Source organism: Vanellus vanellus, assembly GCF_965231255.1.
Source record: "Vanellus vanellus genome assembly, chromosome: 5".
Lineage (NCBI taxonomy): Eukaryota > Metazoa > Chordata > Aves > Charadriiformes > Charadriidae > Vanellus > Vanellus vanellus.
In genome coordinates this window covers 25,283,703-25,310,649 of record NC_138910.1, presented here as the reverse complement: position 1 = coordinate 25,310,649, position 26,947 = coordinate 25,283,703, and positions in this window count along the sequence as shown.

The following is a 26,947-nucleotide window of genomic DNA, read 5'->3' as shown; positions in this document are numbered from 1 at the left end:
TACTGTGCCTCATATTCACAAGAATGAACAAATGAATCAAGTCGGTTAAATTGTTCAGCAGTGTGCTGCATCAGCCTGGTATTTTCAATCATATCAAAGTCAAAAATCTTTCCTCAGAAAGGCAGCAATGCACGCTCCTATGTGGCGGAGATGAAAGCGGTGGGGTATATGGGTATGTAACTTCCAATTTAGTTTATGGTATAATGCACATGTACAATTTTAGGAGCTGTCTGTCTGCGGTTTGGTCATCTGCAGCCTCTTACAGGAAGGAGGGAGACGGGGTACTCTTTCACAGAGGCTTCATTTCTGCTCTTTTGCTTTGTCTTTAATCTGGAGTTACAATCCTTGTGCTGGGAGCGAGAGGTGTTTTTCCTCTGTGGGGCAAAGTATGACCAAAATCACAACCACCTTATCGTGACTTAGTGAAAGATCCATCTCATCAGCTGCAAGGGAGTTAAACTGATAAAGAAGAATATATATAAAAGGAACTTTTCTGCAGCTGTGTAAAACACCACTTTAGATAACATCTCCTGTGCCCAGCAGCTACCAGTAAAGCTCTGAAAGCGTTTTCTTTCTCCCTCTCTGTCTCTGTGCCCATTTTTACAAGAGGAAGCACGAAGGAAATAATTTTATATGCTGACAACTGTTCAGGAAGGATGAAAAGCTGAAAGCCATGGCAAAACCCTCACCGATGCCAATGGCACTACGTTTTACCTACCCTTCTGTGAAGATCAACATCCCCCATTCATGAGGCTGTTCAAGACTTTAAGGGTAGTACCTACTGTCACAGGGAGACTGCACCACTGAAGAGGAAATGCCTCTTTATTTTTTATCTTTAAACCAGAATTGTAACCCCTAATCAGCTTTTATCAATACTTGTTTGTGAAAGAGTACAAACCCCTCCGTTAGCGCCGGGGTCGTTAGGCTGGCACGCAGAGCCAGCGGCAGTGGGACGAGGGCATGGCACAACAAGGACAGAGACAGGCTTTACTGCTCCTTGGTAGCTTGGGAAGGTACTGGAGACTCACAGCTATCTGTAACGGCCGCATTTTCACTATGCCATAGCCTCCAACATAAATGCAAGCTTTTTTATAGTTTGTTTTGTATTTGGGGCACGTCCCGAGAAAAAAAAAGGTACCGAGGTATGGCTGCTGGGCTGGCTCCTTTGGTTCGGCACCAAGGTCTGTAAGCCCCTCTTTCTGCCTATCCCTTAATTGCTAAGTGTCATATTAATGCTAATCATTCCATTAAAGTCTTAATTACAGAAATAACACAGAAATTAGAAAAATAACCCAAACACTTTCTCTTTTATTTAATCCCATTTATTCCTTCTCTAACACATATATTTGTACATCTTGGTATGTGGGCCAAGAAGAATGAATTTCCGTAAAAATCTGCTGAAATTCTAGCCCAGAACAACCCAAATGGAGGACCTGGCTGAGTCACAGACGTGACTGCAGTCTTCCATGACATACTGTCTGTCTTTCACTTTAAGTTCTCTGAAAAGAAGAGCTTGAGCCATGAACACATGATGGTGAGAAGGGATACCCAACAAAGTGGAATAAATGTTCTTTGTTGCTCAGTAGACCTGGATAAATTAATGCATTTAGGGTTGGAAATCCCTTTTTTTAACTTGTTTTTCCTTTTTTAGTCTATGTTTCTTTTGAAAGATTGCGAGTGGAAAAAAAAAGACGTATAATGCTGAGGGCTAGGAATGGAGTATTTGGATCATCCTTGCTGCTGTGGCTGAATCCTGACTACTGCTGTTTGCTTCCTTATTGTTAATAAAAGACCAAGGAGATGACAAAGAGACTGTGGTGAGAAACAGTAACTCTGTTTTGGCACCAATATCCCAGAACAATTCTGTTTCTGTACTGATGCTAAGGTATCACATAGGGAGGTTTTCTTTTGATGGAGTATGCACCAAAGAATGTTAACCAAGGAGATGACTGAATTAATAACTCCCTTCAGAATTTCGTTGGGAGCGTGTACCATTGGGTTTTTTCAGATTGGTATGTAGATTATAAGCATGATGGACTGCGATTATCTGTGTTGCTGAAAAATAACTAACGTTGTAGGTCTGCAGGGGACCGCCACATTCTTGTATGAATGCAACCAGAAGTGCAAGACATTCGTGTGCTCTCATCGTCTCCACCAGTGAGTGGGAAAGTTAAAAGCGGGAAGAGAATGAGGAGTAAAAACTATAGGCTGAGGATTACATGAGTATTCGTAAAAGGTATTGGTGTCCCTTTTTTACCCAGAGACCTTAAAGGGACAAGATGGCCCTATATGATTCTAAAGAGTGTCGTGCCTCAGGGGTTGGTATTAGGATGGGCGCTGTTTAACATCTTTGTCGGTGACATGGGCAGTGGGTGCACCCTCAGCAAGTTTGTCGATGATGCCAAGTTGTGTGGAGTAGTCGACACGCTGGAGGGAAGGGATGCCATCTAGAGGGACCTTGACAGGCTTAAGAGGTGGGCCTGTGCAAACCTCATGAAGTTCAACAAGGTCAAGTGCAAGTTCCTGCACATGGTCAGGGCAATCCCAAGCACAAATACAGGCTGGGTGGAGAATGGATTGAGAGCATCCCTGAGGAGAAGGACTTGGGGGCGTTGGTTGATGAGAAGTTCAACATGAGCTGGCATTGTGCACTTGCAGTCCAGAAGGCCAACTGCATCCTGGGCTGCATCAAAAGAAGCGTGGCCAGCACGTCAAGGGAGATGATTCTGCCCCTCTAGTCCGCTCCCATGAGACCCCACGTGGACTACAGCGTCCAGCTCTGGGGATCCCAACAGAAGGACGTGGACCTGTTGGAGCAGGTCCAGAGGAGGGACACAAAGATGATCAGAGGGCTGGAGCACCGCTCCTATGAGGACAGGCTGAGAGAGCTGGGGTTGTTCAGCCTGGAGAAGAGAAGACTCCGGGGAGACCTTATAGCGGCCTCCCACTACCTAAAGGGGGCCTACAGGAAAGATGGGGAGGGACTCTTTATCAGGGAGAGTAGTGATAGGATGAGAGGTAACGATTCTAAATTGAAAGAGGGTAGATTTAGATTAGATATTAGGAAGACATTCTTTACTGTGAGGGTGGTGAGACACTGGAACAGGTTGCCCAGAGAAGTTGTGGATGCCCCATCCCTGGAGGTGTTTAAGGCCAGGCTGGATCGGGCTTTGAGTAGTCTCTCTGCCCATGACAGTGGGGTTGAAACTAGATGATCCTTAAGGTCCCTTCCAACCCCAATGATTCTATGATTCAGGGACTCTAAGATTTAGATTTCCAAAGAAGCCAAACTTTATTAACACCTATCTCTTTTGAAATTCCAGCTCAAGGAAAAGGTGCAGTCTCCATTTCTTGGTATCTGTGTTAAGACTATATACAATGTTGCTTGCTTGATTTGATGATCACTGAAATGTGGACAGCCCTCAGTCCAGCACAGTGGAATATTCATTAATAAAATAGGTAAGTACTAATCTGTTTAAATTTTCAGCAGCCACACTGAAAAATATATCAGAAGGCTCTCATAGCCTACTGCAGTCTACTGAACTAATCACTTTCTAATTAAATTTTCCATAGCTTGTCTTTGGAAAACTATCAACAAGCATCCTTCACCATTTGCTTAAGGCATTTTTTGTTTTTCCTTTAAAGGGCATTAAGTGGGTTTTTAATAAATTATCTTAGCAAGCGGAGATTGCTAAGAATAGAAATTGCAAAGTAGTTTTCTCGTATTGCTCAGCCTTACTGTTACAGACCTGTTCCTACAATGTTTTGTGTTAGTTTGGATTTTCCTGCGTATTGACAATTAATGACAATATACCTATGTGACCGAAGTTTAAGATTGTTAAGTAGTTTGTAATCTGTGACAATATAGCTGTATTAACCAGGAGTAATATTATGTTAAAGAAACTCCATCACCTGTGGATTCACTGTAGATCACTGTCCCCACAGACATAGAAGCCAGTGAGCCACAAAACTAATAATAATTAGGACTCCTAGCCGAGGTGAAAAGCTATTGCTTCATGGAACTATTTTCCAATCATCCTCTTTCCAGCTGAGCTGGACTAGTGACACTATAAACTGGCAATTAAAAGACTCAAGTTTAAAAATACCTTCAGCTTCCCAGGTCCCACAATGGCAAAGGTTAAGTGGATTATGTGGAGATAATTCACTCAGCTCCAGGGGGAGGGTGCTGATTGCCTGGGCTGTTGGTTACCTCCCTCTCCCCTCCTCACTTGCTGAAGCAATGATTGTTCCAGTAGTGTCAACTTTGCCAACGTAAAACAAGAGGGGAGAGAAAAAGCCTGGAAAACTTTCCCAATGGACGCTGCAATTACTGATGGGCACTGGCTGATACTTGCAAACTTTACTTTGATAGAGCCTTGAAAACTGAGCCTTGAAGTGGTCGCATCTCCTTGACTAACGCCTCAACGCTGCTAAGTATCAGCCATTCATGCAAGTCTGCCAGCAAATACACCCTGTTTGTTCAAGTGAAAAGAAATGTGAATAAGATTGCTGGCCTTGCGTGGACGGCTACTCTCCCCCGTGCTCCAACCGAATTAAAACCACCGGTTACACCTCTAGTTGTGTGGCAACACCTACACGGTGTTTCCAATTAACTTTGTAAGTTTTTAATCAGTGACAAATGCATTTTTGTAAATTCAATTTGCCTTTTATTGCAGCACCTATAAAATGTCTTGCAGCATTCCGGAACTTTGTGAAGGTTTTACTTGCTACTGACATAACGCAGCTGTCGGACCTACAACAAAGGCTAAGGTTTATGAGCAACTTGAATTAGGATGTAGGTTAAGCAATTAAAGTTCAGGGAGGGGGAGGGGGAGATGGCTTTCCAAAATTTGCACTTGCCAATGTGAAAAAGCACGCCAAAAACATGCTGCATACCGGGACGGGCAAAACTAAAGCAGCTAAGGAGGCCGTACTCAGTTTTAAACTCGCTATTTTGAGAGAGTTCCATATGTGAAAAGGTCACACGGATTTCAATAGTAAATCTGTGCTGCTATTTGTTTTCTTTTTTTAATCAAACTCGAATGCATCCCGTTAAAGGGCTGAGTGATTAGATCGTAAATCTGGATGTCCTTGAAGATGATGAAGAAAATGCTTATCTGTAAAGCAATCATCATACTGCCAGTTCTATCATTTGCACGTTTTTACAGGTGCTGGAAAAATGGTTCAATTTTAAATCATTTGCTTGAATTTCTAGGTAAGAAAAAAAAAAATTCATGCAGAATTTACAGTTACAAGAGCAAATGGGTTACTTGTGACATATGGAAACAACCCATTACATCTAATCTTCTGTATCTAGATTCAGGGTATTAAACCAATCAACATTCAGAATAAACATGAATTAATATTTCATCTTCGTGAAACTCAACACTCAATACGTTAACCTCTGCTTCCAGTTATATAATACAGTACTCCTAAATTCAACAACTCTGAAATTAGTCAGTTTTAATGGGGCCTCAGTATAAATTTGCCTCACTAGGTTTTAAAAGTACAGCCAGTCCAAATAAGGTCACTAACTCTGGCTTTGGAATATTAATGCATGGAAATCCTTATTCTGTGGGGTCCAGACCAGTACATATTGCACTAACTTTCTCATTTCTTCTTTTTTTGTTATTGTTTTCCCTATATCTGGATTTTTCCTTTGTTTGTCAAGTACTTATTCAATACTTTTGGCAGTGCATTTTTCTGTTGTAAGCATGATTAGGATATTGCTGCAACTTCTCCTTGGTGCATTTGGGTCTTACAGCTGATTTGTCACTTTGTCTGAACCCAGATTGTGGACATGGCTATGGCTAACGCCAGCAGTGTATTTTGCTATTGCAGTGCTAGGAGGAAGTTGGGAAATGAATGTCTCTCTGGAACTTTATTCAAACAATGGATGTGGAAAATAAGTTTTTGGATTTATAGACATTCTTACAAAAGGAGTGAGATGTGGAGCAATATTTTGAGGTGGGTAAACACATTTTGTAATTTCTTGCATGACCTATTTCCACTTCAACTTAAATCCCATCCAGTTAGATTAAACAGAGACATTTTGACTTCTGGAGACTTTTGATCCATGGAAGTTAAGAGCTACAAGGTACACCTATCTGGCACTGATGTGAGTGCCAAAATCTGCCTCAGTGGAAGCAAGCACAGTGCACGTTATCTGATGACAGTGGAAGTGTTGCATTATTCACTGCGTAGAATGTCCACCCTGCAAAGATTTATATGTTTGTTTAACTTTGTTCTGTCTGGTTAATTGGCTCTAGTCGCTGGAGATCCTCATATGCATAGAGTCAAACATCAATCTGTTTTATTTTCAACATATTTTTAAAATCACTTGTTAGATTGTTCACTAGTTGAAAAGGCATTATGGTAAAAGCTTATTGTATTTTACAAAGGGCTAAGGTTTCTAAATTATATTTTTCCCACAGATCATAGCAAGCAGAGGGAGTAACAGCATCATTTACTTCACACAATTTTCTTTAACTGACATTTATCAACATTATTTTTTTTTTGTTACGTTGTAGATCCTGCAATCTTTTGCTCATAAACGCAAACACTAACTTAAAATTGAGTTCAGTGAGCAAGTTTTGAACTGCATGCAGAGAAGATTAAAAGGAATAGTACAAAATCCTCTCCTGGGAAAGATCAAATGGTTACTAAAATGAAAGCAACCTAAAACTGTAGCATTTAGCCCAGAGGGGGGGGTAGGGGAATTGGGCATTTAGCTATAATTAACACCTTCTACTTAACACTCTCCAGTGTTTCAAATGGATTGTTTCCTATTATGGGTAGTTGCCCAGAAATCTGAAATCACTTTGATTTTTTTAAAAAATAGAATCAGAAAAAATACTACCAACTCATATGGCTAAATTCAAGGGTTCCCTCCTCAGGCAATAGTTCTGTAATCTTCAGACATCTATAGTCAGTCATAAAGCCATCAAGCATTAATTACATATACAACCACATTGCTTCTGTGTGAATAGACGATTGCAGAGAAAATAAAAACTTTTCCCTACTTTCTAAGGAATTTGTACCGAGGTTTTGCTTGGGCAAGGACTATATTAGTTCATCTGAATCTTGAGATTAGCAACTTTATCCAGGATAAATGTCTTAGTGCTATTTCTTCATTCCTCCATTATTTCAGCCAATGTTGCTTAAACGTCTCTCTGGGACATTTTGAATGAAGGTATCGTAGCTCTTCCTTTTTTCTGTTTATCTTGATAGGTAAAGCACCCAAAGAAACCAAAAAGCTGGCAAGCTTCCCTCCTTGGCTTTCAGAGGCCTTGCTCAGTGTTTTTGGCGTTTTGCATGCTGGAATCTGAAACACAGATTATTTTCTCTCCCTCTTTTCTATTGTGTATGAACCCTTGTCAGGACATTGCCTACTGATCATTCAGTCCCTCGGTCTGGTCCCACAAAAGTACTTGTTATTTTCCCCTAAACAACAAAAAATGTGTTGCTACTTTGTATCAGCTGATTTAAAGAAAGATATTTCCTGCCTTTATGAACTTTGATTTACATGTTGCTGCTACTACACTCCTTTGGCATTTATAAATTCATATCCTGTGTAGGTTCATATCCTGCCCTTCTAATGCATTGCAGGTTGTTAACATACTTCTTCAACTGGTGGAGATAAATGCCGGTAGTACATCAGTAAAAATAAATTCTGGTTCATATATGGACTACAGAAAATATAATCTGTGTATTCCAAGACAACAAGCCAGTGGAATTTGCTTCGAAATCTTTCCCTAGCTGCACAAGTGCCTCAAAATCACCACCTCTCCTTTTACCACCTCTCCCACTGAGCTGTACAAGGAACCCGAAAAGCGTGAACAGGGTGCAGATGTATCCTGCCGAGTTCACTGTTCGCAATCGACCTACCCCTCCGCAAAGGTACGTGCTGATTCTGATACATTTGTGCATAAATTTATGCACATAGCCACATAAGACTACAAACGTTGTTTTCTGTGTTGGGCCGAGAAGACCCCGAATACCAGGAGTACTGAGGGGATACAGTAGGTATGGAGATAGCAGATAGCAGTTTACCTATTGATTTCAGCTGCCTGTGGTAGTGCATCAAGTATTTCAGTGTGTAATAGGTGATACGGTGAAGAAAGAAGCTAACAAATCTAGGGTTGTAAGATATGCTCCTTTCTCTGGCTGAGATCCATGAGATATGTAGATTTTTTTTCCCAATTTTTCTTGTTTTGACTATAAACTTATTCGAAGTAATTCCTTTTTCTTTAGATAAGGCTAATACTTTCTAACTTGCTCTTTCATGCCTAAAGGGTGTAACACATATGGCAAGTGACAATAAAATACTGATCTGACTGTACAACTTTATGTAGGGCATGTGTGCCTAAAACCTCAGCAATAAAATTTCCTTTCCTGCTCAGACAGAATTGTATATGCCTGTCATATTTTATTGGTTGTTAAATGGCACATACACTTATGGATCGCAACCAAAAGCAGACAATCTACAGTACCATTGCGTATTTGTCATTTTCAATGAAAACATAGCAGAGTTTTCTATACTTGGGCAAATTAAGCTATAGGAAAGTAAGCAAGCATGTTGCTTATGAATATGTATGCACTTAAAGCACGTAGAAACTTCAACCATTCAGTATTAGTGGCAAAAAAAAAAAATGTTTCTGATGTAGCTATGGAGAGGGACACACGCAATGATCAGAAAACAACACTGTAGAGCAGTAAATTTTTTAAGAGAAATAGTCACCTTTTCCGAATGCCGACAAAAATAGCTGATGGATCCAACAACTCAGACCTGTTTTTTAGCTATGTTAGTAAATATCATGTAATTCATTAGCGTCCGGTAACTAGAGCTACCTGATACCAAACTGGGTGGGGTGGCTGACACCCCAGAGGGCCGTGCTGCCATCCACTGTGACCTGGACGGGCTGGAGAGCTGGGCAGAGAAGAAGAACCTAATGAGGTTCAACAAAACCAAGTGCAAGGTCCTGCACCTGGGGAGGAAGAATGCAAAGCACCAGTATAGGTTAGGGGCGGACCTGCTGGGAAGTAGTTCTGAGGAGAAGGATCTGGGGGTCTTAGTAGACAGTAAATTATCCATGGCCCAGCAATGTGCCCTTGTTGCCAAAAAGGCAATGGAATCCTGGGCTGCATAGGGAAGAGTGTGGCCAGTAGGTCGAGGGAGGTCATTCTCCCCCCCTCTACTCTGCACTGGTGAGGCCACAACTGGAATACTGTGTCCAGTTCTGGGCTCCCCAGTTCAAGAGGGACAGGGAACTGCTGGAGAGAGTCCAGTGAAGGTCAACTAAGATGATTAAGGGCTTGGAGCATCTCCCTTATGAGGAAAGGCTGAGAGAGCTGGGACTCTTTAGCCTGGAGAAGAGAAGGCTGAGGGGAGACCTTATTATGGCGTACAAGTATCTAAAGGGTGGGTTGAAGGAGGATGGAGCCAGGCTCTTTTCAATGGTTCCCAGTGACAGGACGAGGGACAATGGGCTCAAGTTAGAACACAGGAAGTTCCGTTCAAATACACGGAAAAACTTCCTTACGGTGAGGGTGACAGAGCACTGGCACAGGCTGCCCAGGGAGGTTGTGGAGTCCCCTTCTCTGGAGATTTTCAAGACCCGCCTGGATGCAGTCCTGAGTAATGTGCTCTGGGCAATCCTGCTTTAGCAGGGGAGTTGGACTAGATGATCTCTAGAGGTCCCTTCCAACTCTGAAACTCCGTGACTCCGCGAAAGAGAAATAGTATTTAAGTTACTGAGTTAGAACAGTGAGCCACTCACTTGGTTAGCCTTCTGAATTCTGAAATTGTTAGTGGTAAATTATAAAAATGGTAAATAATTTTCAAAAGGAATTGGCTACAGCAAAATGGAAAATTTGAATGTGTTAAATATGCAGCAAAAGTATGCTCCAAATTATCTTTCAAAGAATTCCATGACAAAAATTAATGACAGTGCTTTTGAATATGAATGATTAACATGAATGCTTATGAATTAATAATATCACATGCTGCAAAAGAAACTGCACTTCTTTTGGGGGGAATTTCTTTTTGAAAATATGTGAACATTTAATTAGCCTAAGAATTAGAAGGTGGTTTAAGGGTGGTAAACAGAAGACATGATCCAGTTACACTGGTAATCCATCCTCTGCCCTTTCTTCAAAGGTGGCTGAAACGATATTTGTTTAACAAAATAACGCCTTATGACTTTTGCTTAGCCCATATGGCAGTACAGCACACTGAATAAGCCATTTGTAGCCAGTAACATTGACCTTTATCAGAGAAACTTTTGGTCAGGAAAGATATGAAAGTTTGAGTTCTTTCTTTGCAGGTACTAAAAATGTTTGATCGATGCACAGCCCTCAACCAAATAAGTAACCGGGAGGACCGTGCTGATCTGGATACTGAAGAGTGATTTGTCATTATTCTAATGCCACCTGAGGTAAGAAGATTTAATTTTGTCATATTCTTGACACCAATCGCTACGTAAGGACTACAAGAGTGACCGTGACATGTAAGCAAACAGAGTGGATAAATTAAATGGATTTTGGTGACTAAGTATAATTTACTTATACAACACTGTGAATGCTTCAAATATCATGTGTCCACCTCCCACATGGCAGGTATTTTAACGGGATCCTCAGTAGGTTATATAGGCTGAGAGTAACTTGCAGTAATGCTTCCTTAGGCACTTTCTCCAACAAATTGATGTGTGATGCCATAGCGATGGGGAACCCACAGAGGCTCTGAGATCCCTCACTTCTTTTCATGCAAAACCACCAGCAAAACTCTTGACCTTTTCTCTGCCTGTAATATGAAGTCTCCATAACAGCCATTTTCCCCAATTTTACCGCTGCTTTACATTCGTTAGAAATAATATAATAAAAGTCAGGCTGATGATCAGAGTTAGGTTTTCAGTTTTAGATGGCTGTCTTTGAGATCAACTGAATTGAGATGATCCTGGGCGGAAACTGAGCCGCTAGGTTTGTTTTGGCTGTGTTTATAAGCACATAAGGTTTGTAGCAAGAGAGAGTATCTTCTGTTACGGGTGCTGACAGGGTTGAAGGAAAAAAGGTTTCATGTGCACAGCCTCTTCACGAAGTCGAAAATGTCTTTGTTAGGGTGATGTTGGTTGGGTGTATACATTGGCTTAACTCTCAAATTCCTTGCTATTAAGTGCTTCTGCTGTTGTGAGAAAATATTGGAGAATACGCTTAAACGCAAGCTGACGTAACATTTTTTGTGAGGCTTTATATTACTTTATACGAAGTGACAACAATATAGGTGTTCATATTTGGTAAAGATTATTACTGAAATGGGTAAAATATCACATAGCCACCTAACATGTTTGCTGGGATATTAGGACTCAATTAGGAGTTGTTTAACAGAGGTCCTCTATACTGCTTTCCCCCAGCAAAAGCTTTAAAGAAAATCTAGAGCTTTGGAGATGAGCTATAATGCTTTATATCCAATCTTCTCTTACATGTTTTTTTCAACAGTTGTGAAGTTCCGTCTTTCTGCTAGATTTGAGGGTTGAATGAAAATGCTAAAATATCTGTTGAGGACAGATTTAACAATTCTAACACTTTTAAACACTGTCTGAAAGTCAACTGCAACAAACGGTAACTTTGAAATGCATTTCACAATCTTTCAAAATGTTAGGTTTTGAATAACTACAGTTTTCATATTTGAAATGTGTTTTCCCACAGAGCTGTGGTTTAAGTTGCAAAATGAGAAATGGAGCTTGCTAAACATCTTTGGAGCATGCCTTCAGCTCACAAGATATGATAACCGTGGTCTGTGTAGTCAGGTCTCAGATCTTATCCCAAATACCACTCACGTGTGCCATGTATTTTTCGCAAAGCCGTAAATACGGTGCTACTCATTTAATTGGGGAGTAGACAAGAGTTGATCTCGAAGAAAATATTAATATTTGAACGTATTCAAGGATCATTCCTACCCTCAGATATTTTTCCTTGGCTCCTGCTGACAGCACTAAAAGTTTTGTCTGGGTGTTTGTGGACAGAACTTGGCTGAGGGAGGATGTGGAGTGTATCAGTGTACAAAAACCACCAAGGTTTGTGCAGCTTAATCACTGGTGCTCCCTCTGCTGGTAGTGAAAGATAGAAATAAAATTACAATCAACGTCACGGGCTTGTAAGTGTTTCATAATAGAAATTAAAATATTCTCAGTTTATACTTCTAAATTAGCTAATATCCACATTTTTTTCTGTAAAACTGAGCTCTGTTTCATCTGACGTGTTCAGTGTGGCATAGCTACTGCAATGTCATGTATTTTCAACCATGATTCTTTTTATGAAGTACCATAATACCTCATGTAAAAAAAACTCATTTTGAAGCAGCCATTAGATCAAAATCAGGTTGCAAACTAGCATCCGGGAGGGATTCTGCCCAAAACTCAGTGAAAGTATGGCCAATACCCCGTTCCCAACAGAAATTGTTCAGGGGTACCATAAGCGAAACAACAAACAACTTACTCAGGAGATGTATGTGATAGTGTTCCTATGTTTTTCCATCCAAGACCACACCTGCTACTAAATCTTTTTTTAACACCAGGTGAGTGAAAGGTCTTCTTATTTTCATAATATGGATATGGTAAAGGGCCAAAGCTCTGAATTACAGTTTGTTGACAATTCTCTGAACTAAAATTCTCAGCCAAGGCAAGTGGCTGCAATGCCATATCATTTTGGCATTTAATCTGAGTATGCACGTTCCACCGACTGCTATACAAGTTGCACATGTGCATCTGAAGGAAGAATCCGAGCCGGAATTTAGTGTTTAGCACACAGCTTGTACCTTTGCGTAAGTAGGAAAGCACGTTGCAATGTACGTTTTGATCATTCGGAGACATGGAAGGGATGCTGCTCCCCACTCGTTATCCTCTAAATAGAAGAAGCTAAATACCAAATGCCTTTAGGTCACAACAAAATGTGCATCCGCTCTTACTTTGTTTTTTATGGATAAGGGAGCTTTCAGGAAAATGTAACAGCACAGGTAAAACTAAAGATCTGAGCCTACTTAAGGCACCTGAGTGAAATAGGTTTGTTGGTCTCACATCAGCGCATATTGCAAAAACATTTCAACTCAGTTGATGGTCTCCATTTAAGCCGAGCTTTTTGGACTGAAATAATAGAGATCTACATGACTAAATTACTTTCACCTCAAGAGATATTTATGGCTGTGATCTGTCAAGGATACACTTGGAAGCAGTGACATGATAATAGGAGTGCTGACTAGGTGGTTGCATGCAGGTACGTAAGGAGCCAGGCTTACATTAGTGCTCTGTGATACTAACATTAAAATTCAGTTTTGTGGCAAATACAGAAAGACTTTCCAACGTCTCAAAATTCTTACACTGGAAGTCCAGCACAAAAATATCATAAGCAGCAGTGACCGTATTTTTTAGAGGAATACAAAAAAAGCTATAGCATAGTTCCAGGTTCTTGGCTTTTTCTCTTATAAAAAAGAGCTGCTTTAACCTAATTCCAACGCTATTTCCATGTGGGCAGTGATCCTCAAGGAAGCGCCACGTTTTCACGAATACAGAAGAATAGCAGACATGAAAGAAACAGTAAGTTTAACCGAGGTTAAACTTTTAGTGTAATGAAATTTACTTCACGTGTTTTTCCAGGACAAAATATTTATCAACAACAATTAAAGACCACCACCCCCGTCAGTTTTAAAGTGAAATAATAAAAACTTGAAGACAGTCAGTTTTCTACACAGTATTTGAGCGGAATTTAGCGCAATATCGCTCAATCTGATTTCTTGTGTAACAGAAAGAAAGACAGGATACTATGGAAGTGATGTTTTTTGTCTATTGCGCTCTGGACTAAGACACTGCTTCACTGCAATTCCTGTTAGGCAGATTTTGTATTTTTGTCAACCCATTGGCTTATTTCACCGGGCAAGAAATTTCCACAGTGTTTCTAAAAATCCAGGGGAAAAAGCTCCCCAGAGCTCTTCACGTCATGCAGCCTTGCACACCTGAATTAGGTGTCAATCATGTGGGTACTTTTTGTAAATGAATAAAAAAAAGCAACTTCTTTTCCTCACCACACTAAACAGTCCACTTCATGGTAGGAGACCACCTTATCTCTTATCTCTGGAGGTACCTTATCTCATCTTACAGGGGAGGCCATAAGTAAATGCATGGAATTTTCTCCTGCAGACAAAAAAGTGAAGTATTTTCATATAGGAGACGGGATTTTCAAGAGTGTGTAGGGAACTCCCACACTTCAATGAAAGCTGAATTCCTTGGACTCTTCACCTTTACTGACGTAAAATTAACGTTTTATACAGTTCTCGAACAGCAAAATGACTCACGAGCAAATTGAAGTTTGTGATATACAGAAATGTAACTCACAGAAGCCTATTCCAGGACTGGGAGGTACAGGATATTTTGCACTCCAAGAATGATGTTTATGAAGATGAATCCTTAAAGCTGAAAATGTTCCAGCTATAATCCCACTGAGTAATGCTTCCTGAGTGAAGTCATGGTATTACTTCTGGGAATAATTCAGCCCTGCAACTTGGTCATTTTACTATTTAAGATTAGGTGAGCCAATTTCTTTAACACACTTTTGCTATGACTGCTGTTTACTTGTTTCCAAACCTTTAGTGTTCCGTTATTTCTGACGTTTGCTAAATGCCTGTTTGTAGTTAAAAAGACATCTTACATTTACTCTGTGGGAAGTTATCCTGGGAAAATAAGTAAGTTATCCTAGCAAAAAATAAGAGGACAACTCAAGGACGTAGACTCCTCTCTAAAGAAACAAATAGGGACATGCAATGGAGAAGGGAAGGCTGGCTGACCCTCTGTTCTAACTCTTGCAGAAAGGCTAGCTCGTCGTGCCAGTCCTTCCCACAGCCTGCCGGGCAGGTGAAGCCAGCAGCTGTACCTGCCCCATCATGACAGGTCTTCCTCCACGCACAGGCGTCCCGCGCGGCGTCCTACGTGCTGGTGGCCACCCATGCCAGGCAGCGCTCTGCCTGCACACTCCTTCTCTGCGGAGAAAACGATGGAGGATAATTTCTCAAACTGGAAGAAAAACTTGGCTTCCCTCTAGGCAGGCACCTGGGCCAAATTTAGTAATTGCTTTAGAAATCTAGTAATTAAATGCAAGATGATTCTGTTGTGTGACATGCATAACGACTTCAGCTTTTTTCCATGCTGCACGGGTACATTTGGTGAAGATTTTTAAACACCAGCAGCTCCTGCTAAGCATTAAAAATGCAAAGCGTAATATAAGGATAACAGGTGCAAAAGCAGTTCTTTAATGTTCTTCTGCATTCCTCATGAGTTAGGTGGATACAGTCTCATCAAAGGGGGTAAGCTGCCAGTTTACTATACCAGTGGAACTTCCCCTTATGAACTCTGACAGAAGCAGTGATACATTACACAGCTACTCATTCTTCTTTAATATCGTTTCTTCTGAGAAAGACGGATTTGCTTTGCTGTATTTCTCTCAGCTAAAACTATAATTTGGGCTACTGTTTCTCGGAAAAGCCTTCTGCATGAAAACTAAACACAAATGTCCTTCTGATAAAGTTCTTTCTTACTGTTACCACAAGGTAAAAAGATACTAGGGAGCACGGCAGATTATTTGGTATTAGACCTGTTAGTCTACTTCCATTTGTATAATTTAGTACTAAGTCTGTTGTTCGTTTGTTTGGTTTTTTTTAATTCTACCAGTGTAGTTGGTTTTTTATGATTCAAAGAATGTCTTATTGGCAAACAGATAAATGAATTGTGTGATGTCCTTAAGTAGTTATGAACAGCCAAAGGAGGTCCTTCCCATAATTTGACTGGCACAACTATATGCACTGTCCTATAACAGAAATAGCGCATTTAATGTTATTTATTAGATATGTGTCTTCCCAGACTAATGCCAGCAGTAACAAATAGAGGCAGCAGTTTGCCTCATCCTTGCAGGTGTGCAATCAAGTGTAGTGCTTTGGCCAGTCTGGTTTCCAAGGATCGAATCACAGGAATTATCCATTGTTTCCAATTTGCAGTAAAGTCCATTGTTTTGAATTTCCAGTTTGAAGTTAAACTGACAGTTCCTCCCTTTCATTAAAGTACATCACTGAACTCCCAGGAAAAAAAAAAAATTACAAATACCAACAATTTTTCCGTTATACTTATCTGTAAACCTGCATGTTCTCCACAATTTTAATAATTATTTTAATTATCTTTCCGATTTGTCAGTTACACTTTCTGGGCTTCCCAGGATTACTACCTTATCTTTAAAAGTTTTGGAATGTTTTTACCAAGTGGACATTTTGGAAGGATGCTTCTGAACTCAGGTGCCCCATATTAAACCATAAAATTAATAGATTAAAAAATAGATTTGATTATTTAGGCAGCACAAAATTATCACTGGTCCCCGGCAAAAAAGTAGAAGCAACTGTTGGTCCTAAAAAGTTTGTAACTGAAGTAAAAACATACAAAGACAGAATGTTGAAGGAGAGCAAAGTGACTACTACCTGCACTTTAATGAGATTGCAAGTTAGTCTTTTATTTCTCAGTCTGACTATTTTCTCAAGTATAGATTATCCTTTAAACAAGATTTCAAGGCTGGAAACCGACAGAGAAATAGAAAGAAATTTTCAGCATCACAGAGTAGCCACCAACTCCATGAAATTCAATGTTGTAGGTGAGAAGGAGCTCACTAGGATAAAACAAGCTAAAATCTATTATTCAGGAATAAGATTAGGATGCCTTATAACCACTCCTTGACTGTGAATACATTAGAAGCTGGTTAAAGAAAAAGAAATAGTCTATTGTTAAAATTGATAGAGAGTACAGACCAATGGAAAATATTCCTGGATGGCTCTCATTAGCCTTATTTTTTTCTAATACTGTACAGAAATATTTTAAAATGTAAATTCTAATCAATGCCATAAAGACATTTTAGTGTACATTTCATGATAGGTTCTAAGATTCCAATAACATAAATACATAAACATACATATGGTTTTCTATTCATCTTGCAGCTCACAGAAAAATCACTTTCTAAATTAAAATCAAAACCTCACTTAGGAATTTCACTTTCTTTGAAAACTATTAAGAATACTCATGAGTCACACCCATAGCTTTCTTCTAGCACAGAGCTATAATGTAAAGAAAGTTTCCTTCATTCTTTAGGGATTGGTTCTCCCTCGAAGCCTGGATAAAATCATTCCGATAGCACCTGAAGGATCTGTAGAGGATAGCGCTTCAATTACAGGCAAGAACCTGGGCCAAAAAGGAGCTCTCCTAATTCTCACAGTGCTCATTACCTTTGGCTTTCTGCCTTAACAACTGGCATATACTATATCAGGTGTATAAATGTTCCGTGTGGTTCTTATATATTCTCCACCGTTAGACTCACTTGGCAACGCTCTGCAACTCCTCCTCTGCTGCCTTCCACCTTGTGAAATCATTCTGTCATTTACGTTTACGTAAAGCGGATCCAAACCACTGCTGAATCACAAGTCTTTGCGCGGCACCCTCTTTGCAAAGGTGTGCGTGGCCACACCAGGGGCAAGGAAACGAAACTCCGTGCCCAGAATCAGGATTTCTGAGCTGCAGATGCCTCAATTTTTACAGTGCGAATGTTTTAACCCAAGTTGTGCAGCTGAAACAAATGCCAGTGAGTGCTTTCCAATGCACTCTTCATGTGACTTTATAAAAACGACCTTTGTGTCAGTTTGCCAGTGAAAAATATTTCCGTCTATCAGGTGCACAAATCTGGAGAAGTCCAGAGGATAAACAACATTCTGGTTTTGCATCTGGCTTATATTAGTCAATAGTATATAATGTGATAGTATAATAGAAGTAAAGAGCGTATGGAGGGATTCTAATACTGTTACCACATCTGTCTCTCTACATTATCATCATTAGAGTGTTTAGATGCAATTTATCTCCCTTTACAATTGAAAGATTCATGTTCCCTCCTATGAACTGGGCATCAGCCCAACCGTGATGGGTTGTGTCCGTAGGGGAACGCCTTCACTTCGACACCTGCTATTAGCCATCATCAGCCCAGCAAGCTCTATTTAGATCGTTTATATGTTTGCAATCTTTAGCCAAGCAGGGAAGGAACCAGTGCATGTTTCTCTGATACGGAACCAGGAGAGGAAACTAGGGGAGAGAAAAATAAAGGTATGTCTACTTTTCTACAGCTGACAGATTTTACAGCTCAGACATATGGAAATTAATCAAAGCTGGGCTCTGCTGCCATTTTAATTAAATATAAATAGAGAAGAAGGATGCTGCTGGAGTTAAGGCCATTGGCTAAGGCACAAGAGATCAAGAGTGAGTCACTAGCAACTGCCACAGTCTGACACTGGGCAAATCAACTTCTCTGTGTCCCAGACTTACAAAATAGCTTGTGTATTTAGACTTCCTGTTCCTTTGGGCAGGGATTGGCTTTTATTACATTTTTCCCAGCATCCAGTACCCTGAGGCCCTGATCTCAATGAGGTCATCTGGTTATTATCATAATACAAACAGTCCCATCTACATCTCTGCTCTCTGGCCGAGAGACCCAAAAAAAGCTGCATGTAAAAAGGAACCGAGGAAAAATACCTAGATGAAGGACAGAAAGTTCTCCTTTCGGGCCAAAATCTTAAGCAAAATATCATAGCTATTTCTGTTATGTTAGAACCAAATCACTTATCACTAATTAAGGAATAATGGGAAAAAACGGGAGATGAAGCAACTCATTTTGTTGTCCAAATCCCAGGCATTCATGGCAAAATCAAAAAGCACTAAGGTAGTCAGAAGTTCTCTACAACTGAGTTCCAACACTGTCATTTAAAACAAAACAAAACAAAATGGGGCGGGGAGTACCGTTGCAGCACATATTTTGTCATATCTGGTAACTTGTTTTGGAGACGGTTGTTAAAACATGCTTTGGAGGAAGGTACAAGGATCCGTATTTTCTCAGTCTTCCACCAGAGAGAAAAACGTAGGATGGTCTGCACTTCTGCTAGTCTCATGTTACTGGGATGTGTAGGTGGGTGTGATGCCTGCAGTATGCGTAGGCGTTCTCACGCGAGCTTTAATCTAGAATCTAGCCTGCGCGGGCTGCAATGACACGTCCAGTTGCAGTGTACACAGATGTTGGATACAAAAGAAGTCTAATTTGAATCAGGAGATCTGGGTTCTGTTAGTGACTCTGCTATATATTTCCTGTATTGCTCTAGGCAAGGCATTCAGGGCCTGATCCAGCCTCCATTTAATTCCACAGCAATCTTTTCTCTGGCAGCACTGTGAGCTGGATTAGACTTCTAGCCTATCGCTTTCCCAGGCTCTCCATATTCCTCGATGGTACAATAATACCTACTCGTTCCATAGGTATCTGATGTGGCTTAAACCATGTGCCTCTAAAGTGATTTGCTACTTAGGCATAGCATGAATATGCCATTGAATTAAGTTCTTGATTCAGCAAAACCCTCAAACCTCTAATAAGCTTCAATCAAGGAAACACATACTGGAGAATTTTATGTTCTGTGTCATTAGGTGTCGATATGTAGTCTTACACATGCAAGAAAATAACTAACTTCAGTGGAAGTAGTTAGGGGCCTAACATTAAGCGTATGCCAAAGTACCTTGCTCAAGGCTGTATTGTCTATCGTTAGCCATACACATGTGCTTAAAGTTAAGCATCTGCTTAAATGTATTGTTCAATTCATCCCTAAGAGCATAATACTCATACTCTTTCTAGCATAGCATACACAAACGTTTGAGCCTAGAAGATACTAAAAACAATCTACATTTGATTATACAAAATGTTCAAATTATTGCTTTCATCATTGTAATATATCTAAAGCAACACAGAAAATTTAAGGTTGTGTAGCCCACGCTAATTTCCAGGAACCTTGCTTACCCTATAACCCTTTACTTTTACATAACATTGAAATCACAATACGGATGTGTATTTTGAAGTAATTGTGTTGGTGGTCCCTCCATGCTTTCTGAACATCTAACAGTTAGCTAAGCAAACACACGTGACTGATTAAAAGAAGAAAGGGAACTATTTTTACAGGGACCATTAAACTTTAACTGCCATCTGGCAGGGAATGATTAGAGAAGATCAAAATTAAGGCAGTCAACACAAATACTGTGTGGATACCTCAGGGAATTAATGTGGATAGAAGACAGTGGACTTGTGGCTATGTTAAGAGACAGACAGAGAAGGAAGTGGTGAACACATCCTTTATGACTGCTGCCCTAATGGGCCCATTCATAGCAACAGGAGCAGAGAAAGAAGAAATCAAGAACACCTGGGAATAATCAGACGCTTGCTGTCATAAAAAAGAAAGTTAAAGCATTATACAAGAGCCACACCGTTCTTGTTCCCCAACAAGTCAGGAAGGAAATTTTTATTGTGGAGGTGTGTTGAAGTTGGCAGGTAGTTAATATTCAAATTAGCCTACTATCTTTACACAGGCATTTTAAGCAGGGTCTGTAATAAATCTTTTAATTGAATGACCTTACAGAACAAGGACCTGTGGTTGATCTAACTGAACACTGGATGTCACTATTTATACACACTATTAGTCACTTTAGAGGCATTATAAACACAATCCAGCCATGAATCCGAACAATCCAGCCATGGCTCTTTCAAATTACTGATCTTTAATTATTGGTGTTCTTGAGATAGCAGATACCATGAGCCAAAGCTTCCAAGCTGCATAAACACAAGTCACTTTTTACAACGACTCCACTGCCTGCCCTGCCTATGCTGGCGTTAGGTGCTCCCTAACAACAGTACGATGGCCGACTTCATATTTTATGGGAAAGATTTGAGGTTTGGATAGAGAGATAAGGAACTGGCTGCTCACTGGAACATCTCACAACTGAGACTCTTACCAGGCAGCCAAGCTATCATCTTATAACTGCTGTTGTGACTGGTAAGGAACAAACAAAATACAGCTCACGCAAACCCACAGCAGCCCTCACCTGAGGCAGCTCCTGGTCCGACTGCACTGGAGTAGAACCTTCTTTTCACCTCTCGAGCTATTGGGTTGGAAAACCCCTGGTCCCTCAAGCACCTGCTCTGAGGTTTTTTATTCCATGGCACTAATAACATACAGCTCTTCTGCCACTCTGCTCCCCTTCCCTGAGGAACAGGTGATTTCCAAGGAATACAATTATTATGAGGGAGTGCTTTTAGGAGCCAGAAAAAGGAAAAGGAAAAGGAAAAGGAAAAGGAAAAAAATGAAGAGTATCTGAGTCCAAGTGGTATGGAAAACAAATCAGTGCAAACAGTCCAGAAGGTCAGGTTAGCTGCCAAAAAGACTAAGGACAGAAGACAGGTGATAGGACGTAAAGATTAGGAACAATTGATACAGTAATGTAATGTGAAATGAGACTGGTTATTTTTGTTTCTCGAGCTCAGGACAGCATTTTGAAGTTTGACTTTTCAGTAGCATAGGAGAAGCACATTAAGTATGCTTCAAAGCCTATGAATTCTGGTCAACTGTACTTGATTTCATAAACTTATGCTAAACAACAGCCACAAAAAGATCAGAAATGTACACACTACTACTCTGAAATGTACAGTCACTACAAATGTTTGGTAATTTTAGACCTTGACTCTCAACCGAATTTTCCAATCTATTCATGTGTCTATTTGTCACTCTGCATCCTTGAAAATGTTAGGACCTTTAAAAATTTGACTCTTCTGCACATTTTTAAATTCACTATTCTTTCAGGGAGATGTAAAATATAATTTAAAACAGCCTTAGGTGCTTTGCTAGTAAAGAAAACAACTGAAAATATCCCTTATGATTTGCAATAATACATTTCTATGCGGGCCATGTAAACATGTCTTCCCTAGTGCTATACTGCAAGCATGCTACTTTAAAACCACACCGGGGTGTTGAGGAGGTTGCATTTTTTTTTTGGTTTCTTTACCACAGATCTGGTTGGATGGTGAAATATCTAAAAGTCAGTAATCGTGACTGGAAATGTATGGCTGGAAATTATCTGCCCTGAATCTTATTTTATTCCAAATATTCTTTTTGGAGAAATATTCTGGGCAAAATATTCTTTTGCTTAACTACAAAACTGTATTTTAAATTTGAGCATAGTGGGCTGTCCAGGTGAGGTTCATGGACAAGTTTTGCTCTTTCCTAAGCCATTTCTAGCCTTATATAGTACGGAGTAATTCTGCTAACATCAGTAATCTGCTCAGTGGTGCAAAACAGGAGTCAAGTGCAGCTATAATATATTAACATGGTACTAATGCTATATGTATAATATATTATTACAGTCTTTTATGTATAATAGATTTATATAATGATTATGTATCTTATATAGAGCATTATATAGACTATCAAGTTTAATAAGCAGTATTAATTTTGCTGTACATATATGCCACTTTACAACTAGGTGGGGGCAGAATATGCCTTATATGCAAATCCATTCAGAATCTGGAAAGGCAAAAGCTGTGGTGCAAAAAGGCAATGCTCTATCATTCTCTCTTCAGAATAGACACAAAGCAATCAAGGGCCACCTGGAAAAGCAGTGCGGCTCTGGTAAACTTGTGCAGTTTGTTGCCCCGGCTTTGATGCAGAAACCTGTTAAGACTGCTCAGAGCATATAACAGCCCATGGCTCTCTCCTGTTAACAAGGTGCAGAGCATTCATGCTCCACATGCAAAATTCCAAGCACTAAGCCAAACTGAAAGAGAAATACAGTAGACATTTGTTGATTTTTTTATAATGCCCACAAGCATCTACAGATGTGGTCCCATGTAATGAAGCATGTGGCCTTAAGCTGGAATTATTTGCAAACAGCAGGATCTCCTGGCAAAAGAGATGGCACTTGCTGTGTTATGAAAGCTGTCCCTCTAAACCCATGTTTGGTTAGCACCTATGCCCTGTTGAAATTGGCATAGATAATTCCGAGTGGGAACAATGCCAGCACGACAGATGGGAGGGAATGCAGGCATGCCAGAGAACCAGTATGTTCATCAAGTCTGAATATTAGGGACAGAGTCCTTTCCAAGAATTTAGAAATGGCAGGCTGTCCAGAGTTTCTGTACTTTAGGTATGGAATAGAAGAATATATGATCTCTTTCTATAACTGTGAGCAAAATTAATTATAGTAATTTAAAAATAGCTCATCTGAGCCATGCAAAGCATGACAGTAGTCAGCTGAATTAGAACAACTGTTTCTCTGGGTTCAGATTGGCACCAAGTCCTAGAGGGCAGAACCTGTGCCCTGGAGTCAAAATGATTCCACAGGTTTTCTGCTAAGTGGTTCAGACTGAAGAGCTTTAGGATGATAATGAATATTCTGTATTTATACAGTGCCTTTCAGCCAGTGATCCCAAAGCAATTTGCAATTGTATGAGAATTTCAACTCATAGTTGGCAGGTATGTCATTTACAATTAAGCAAATGAATCTTGCATGTATTAATGGGCTATAGTCCCATCTCCCCTCCCACCAGGGATTATGAAGTGGAACTATACTCTCTGTGGAGAGGGTGGAGGAAGACAAAACCCTTCTGCCACGATCCTGGCAGATACTTGTGTACCCTGCTTTTGCTCTTTACATGGCACAAATAGCCATAACAGATTGGTTATCCAAACCACGAATTTAATCTCCAGACAGGAATTGGTAATTCCTATGTTTTTTGAGCACCAGACAGCTACCTTTCCTACTTCTCTTTTCAGATTGCGAGCAGCCAAAATATATTGCCCAAAAAGAAAAGACTTGCCTAGGATCATTTACATGATTCTGAGAAACAGGAAGAACAAAAAAAAAAAAAAACCTAACAAAAATAGCTTAGGTACTATTGTTTAAAAACTAAGAATCTGGTGTTTCAAGTCCCCTTGCACAAAAAGCCTGTACTTCCAGAAGAGCCCACTAACAAAACATCCCTCCATTTTGGTTTTCTTCAACTTCAGCAACCAAAATTTATGGATACTTTTGGAAACACTGGCTCTAATACGGCCAAAGTCTTGGCTGCCTTTGCTGTTCTCTGGATCTGTGTTTTATGAGAAAGTGTGTATCGTATGAAAGGTGTTGTAATTGGGTTGCTGACGTTGTGTTCTAACCAGCACAGCTAATAGCGTCAACTTACAGCTGAACTCTGTTTTCTGTTAAAAATGTGTTTAATACTATTAGTAGGAATAAAAAGCATCGCTGAATTTATTTTCATTTAATCCAGTGATAGTCTGTAAACTCAAAATCTACGTGTTTGTTATCCACTCAACTGACTGACCATTTCAGGTATCAGCTGTTTTTTGCAAGACAGCAAAGAGGAAGCCTGAACCAGCCTTGGGAAATGTGTGAGGCAGCTGAGTAAGACACCGTAGTTAAGAGAGTTTATGTTCTCAAGTAATACACGAAGAGGTACTTTCATTCCAAACGTTCTGAATTTTCTGTCTATTTATAATAATAATTACTTTGATTAAACATCAGTGGATAGTTTTATTACTGCTTTCCCTTAAAAAGGAATTTAAAAGAATACTGTACATAAAAAAAATACTGTATGTAAAAAATTATGTATCTACATAATAAAGATTTTTAAATACATGAAAGCTCACCCTGAATGTGGCGATCCTGGCACACACAGAGTAATAGAAGTGAAGCATAAAGTGAAACTATTAATGAACCTAATATTTCCTTTCACTTTGAGTTGTATTGCAAATACAAATAAATATTACATTAAAATATGGAATCAAATTTTTTTAGACAATGTATAGTTTTTGCTGACATATAAAAGGAACTGTAAAAATACAGGATCGCCTTCCACCTTGTGCCATGCTGGGTTTTACAAAAAGGTGGCTGTATTTTTACATATTTACACTGTTGTACAGCTTCCTGAAGCTAACCAGCAGAACCTGAATCCTGGACAATAGGGCTCGTTATCCAAAGTGAGAGCAGCTCTACCAGTCTTTCCTGACAAGGCTGCCCTGGAGCCTTGATCTCACTCTCCACCAGAATGCAGTAGCTAGGACGAAGTTGAGAACACCTCTTTTCCATGCTGAATTTCTGCTGTAGCAGAATGGTAGCAAAAATGACATGACACATGACAAGGATTATCACGATTTTCGAGTCAGATTGCATCAATGGTCTCAATAGTATTAGTATACTTTCAGAATCTTGCTAAGTATGAACACGGTATGATGTTTGTGGTTAATACCATCCATTTATAGGACTTGGGTGTTAAAATAATCAATGGATTAAATATGAGCCTAAATTAGCTCTACTTTGTTAATTGCCTTCAGCTCTCCACTAAAAGGAGCTCTTGAGACTAAAAGAAAACTAATTTTAACAAAAAATAGCTTGGGTAAGTACTCTGGGGAAGAACGATCACTCAAGAAACAGATTGTCCCTTTCTCCTGTAAAGAAGTTTACAATGATGAGAAAAAAAACCTTTTATCACTTGCTTTCTTATAAAGCATCACTCAACCAACTCAAGCAATTAAAACTCCCAACAATACTTATGTCAAGATTTGCCAACTACTAATAATCAATAAGGTAAACAGGTATTAAGAGTGTGTTACCAAGAGATTTCCTACTTAAGGCAGTTATCTAATAATGGCTTCATTCCTTCTTCCCAGAGCTAAATTGGTTTAAATATTCTGAAGCGTATTAATTCTGCTCTATATACCTTCTTTCCACAAGCCATTGCTCCCGTTATCTGCGAAGACCTACGCGGTCCTGAATGGGAAGACTCAACCGCACAGTTGTGAATGGAAGAGGCAGGAGTGCAAGATACTCTCTGGACTGAAACATGGCCCAGGCTGTGAAAAACACTGAAAACCCCTGACTTTGTAAATCAATATCAATCAATGCCCTGCAAAGTACATCATAAATCTGGAAGTTCTAGAGAGCTAACTCTGAGGTAATAACACCACTTTATGTTTTAAAACATTTCACAAACATTAGGACAATCTCAGGAGGCCTTTGCTCTGATTTCATCCTTTGGGGCTCTTCCAACAATTAAGGGTTATTGGAATATACTGTTTTTCCAGACACATCTCCTCTTCAAAACAGATTTTTAAAAAAGACTAGTGTGAATGCGTGGCGTGCTCTGAGGTAATAATCCTCTGCTGGGAGATAAAATTTAACCTGAAGGAATAGGTTTTCATCTAGAAGAAGAACTTTTTATTTAGGCTTTGGACAACGGGATTTCTCCTGACTAGCCAAGATTTCTCCTTCAGCAAATATAGAACAGACATTTATCTTTTATAAGTTATTAATAATAAATGTTGAATTCTCACAGACCCTTTGGTGCAGTGCAATGCACTCTGGACATACTCATTTATTCAGCATTTTACAGGACTTCACTTGTTCAATTGCCAAAATTCGTCTGTACCTGGAGGAAAACCAACCTGTATCTACCAGGCAGACATGCCAGTTTGCAGGTACTGTGTCCAGTTTCCTTATTACCTGCTTTCTGGATGGAAACCTTAACAGGTATAAAGGCTTGATAGATCTTTTTAAGAAGTCACCAGAAAAATGCCATTTGTATGCAACGTCTGTTCTGCTGATACTCATGTGTTGTAACAATCACAGTCTGATATGTGTAGATGGCAATTCATTGCAGGGTTGCAAAGGGAAACTGTGTCACTGTAGGACTGAGCCATTACATGGCGTACCTAGGAAATGAGCTGCTTGGCAGTGAAGATGAAACAGACAGTTGCTTTTCTAAAAATAAGGACAAAATGACTGGGAGAACCTTTATGGTTTCAGGGGAAGTCTTCAGAGGGCTCAGGAAATCTAGGACGATCTTTCTCTTTCCTTTCTGGGAAAGGAGAAGGCCACACGAGTGAACCACAGCTGGTGGTCACTTGCTGTTCTTACCGCCCTGACACAAGGCTGGCTCAGCAGCAGGGAGCTGGGGGGGAGAAGAGGAACAACTCTTTAGGTGCCACTTCCTGCTCAAACAGCTGCACTGTATCTTCTTTGCCAGAAGG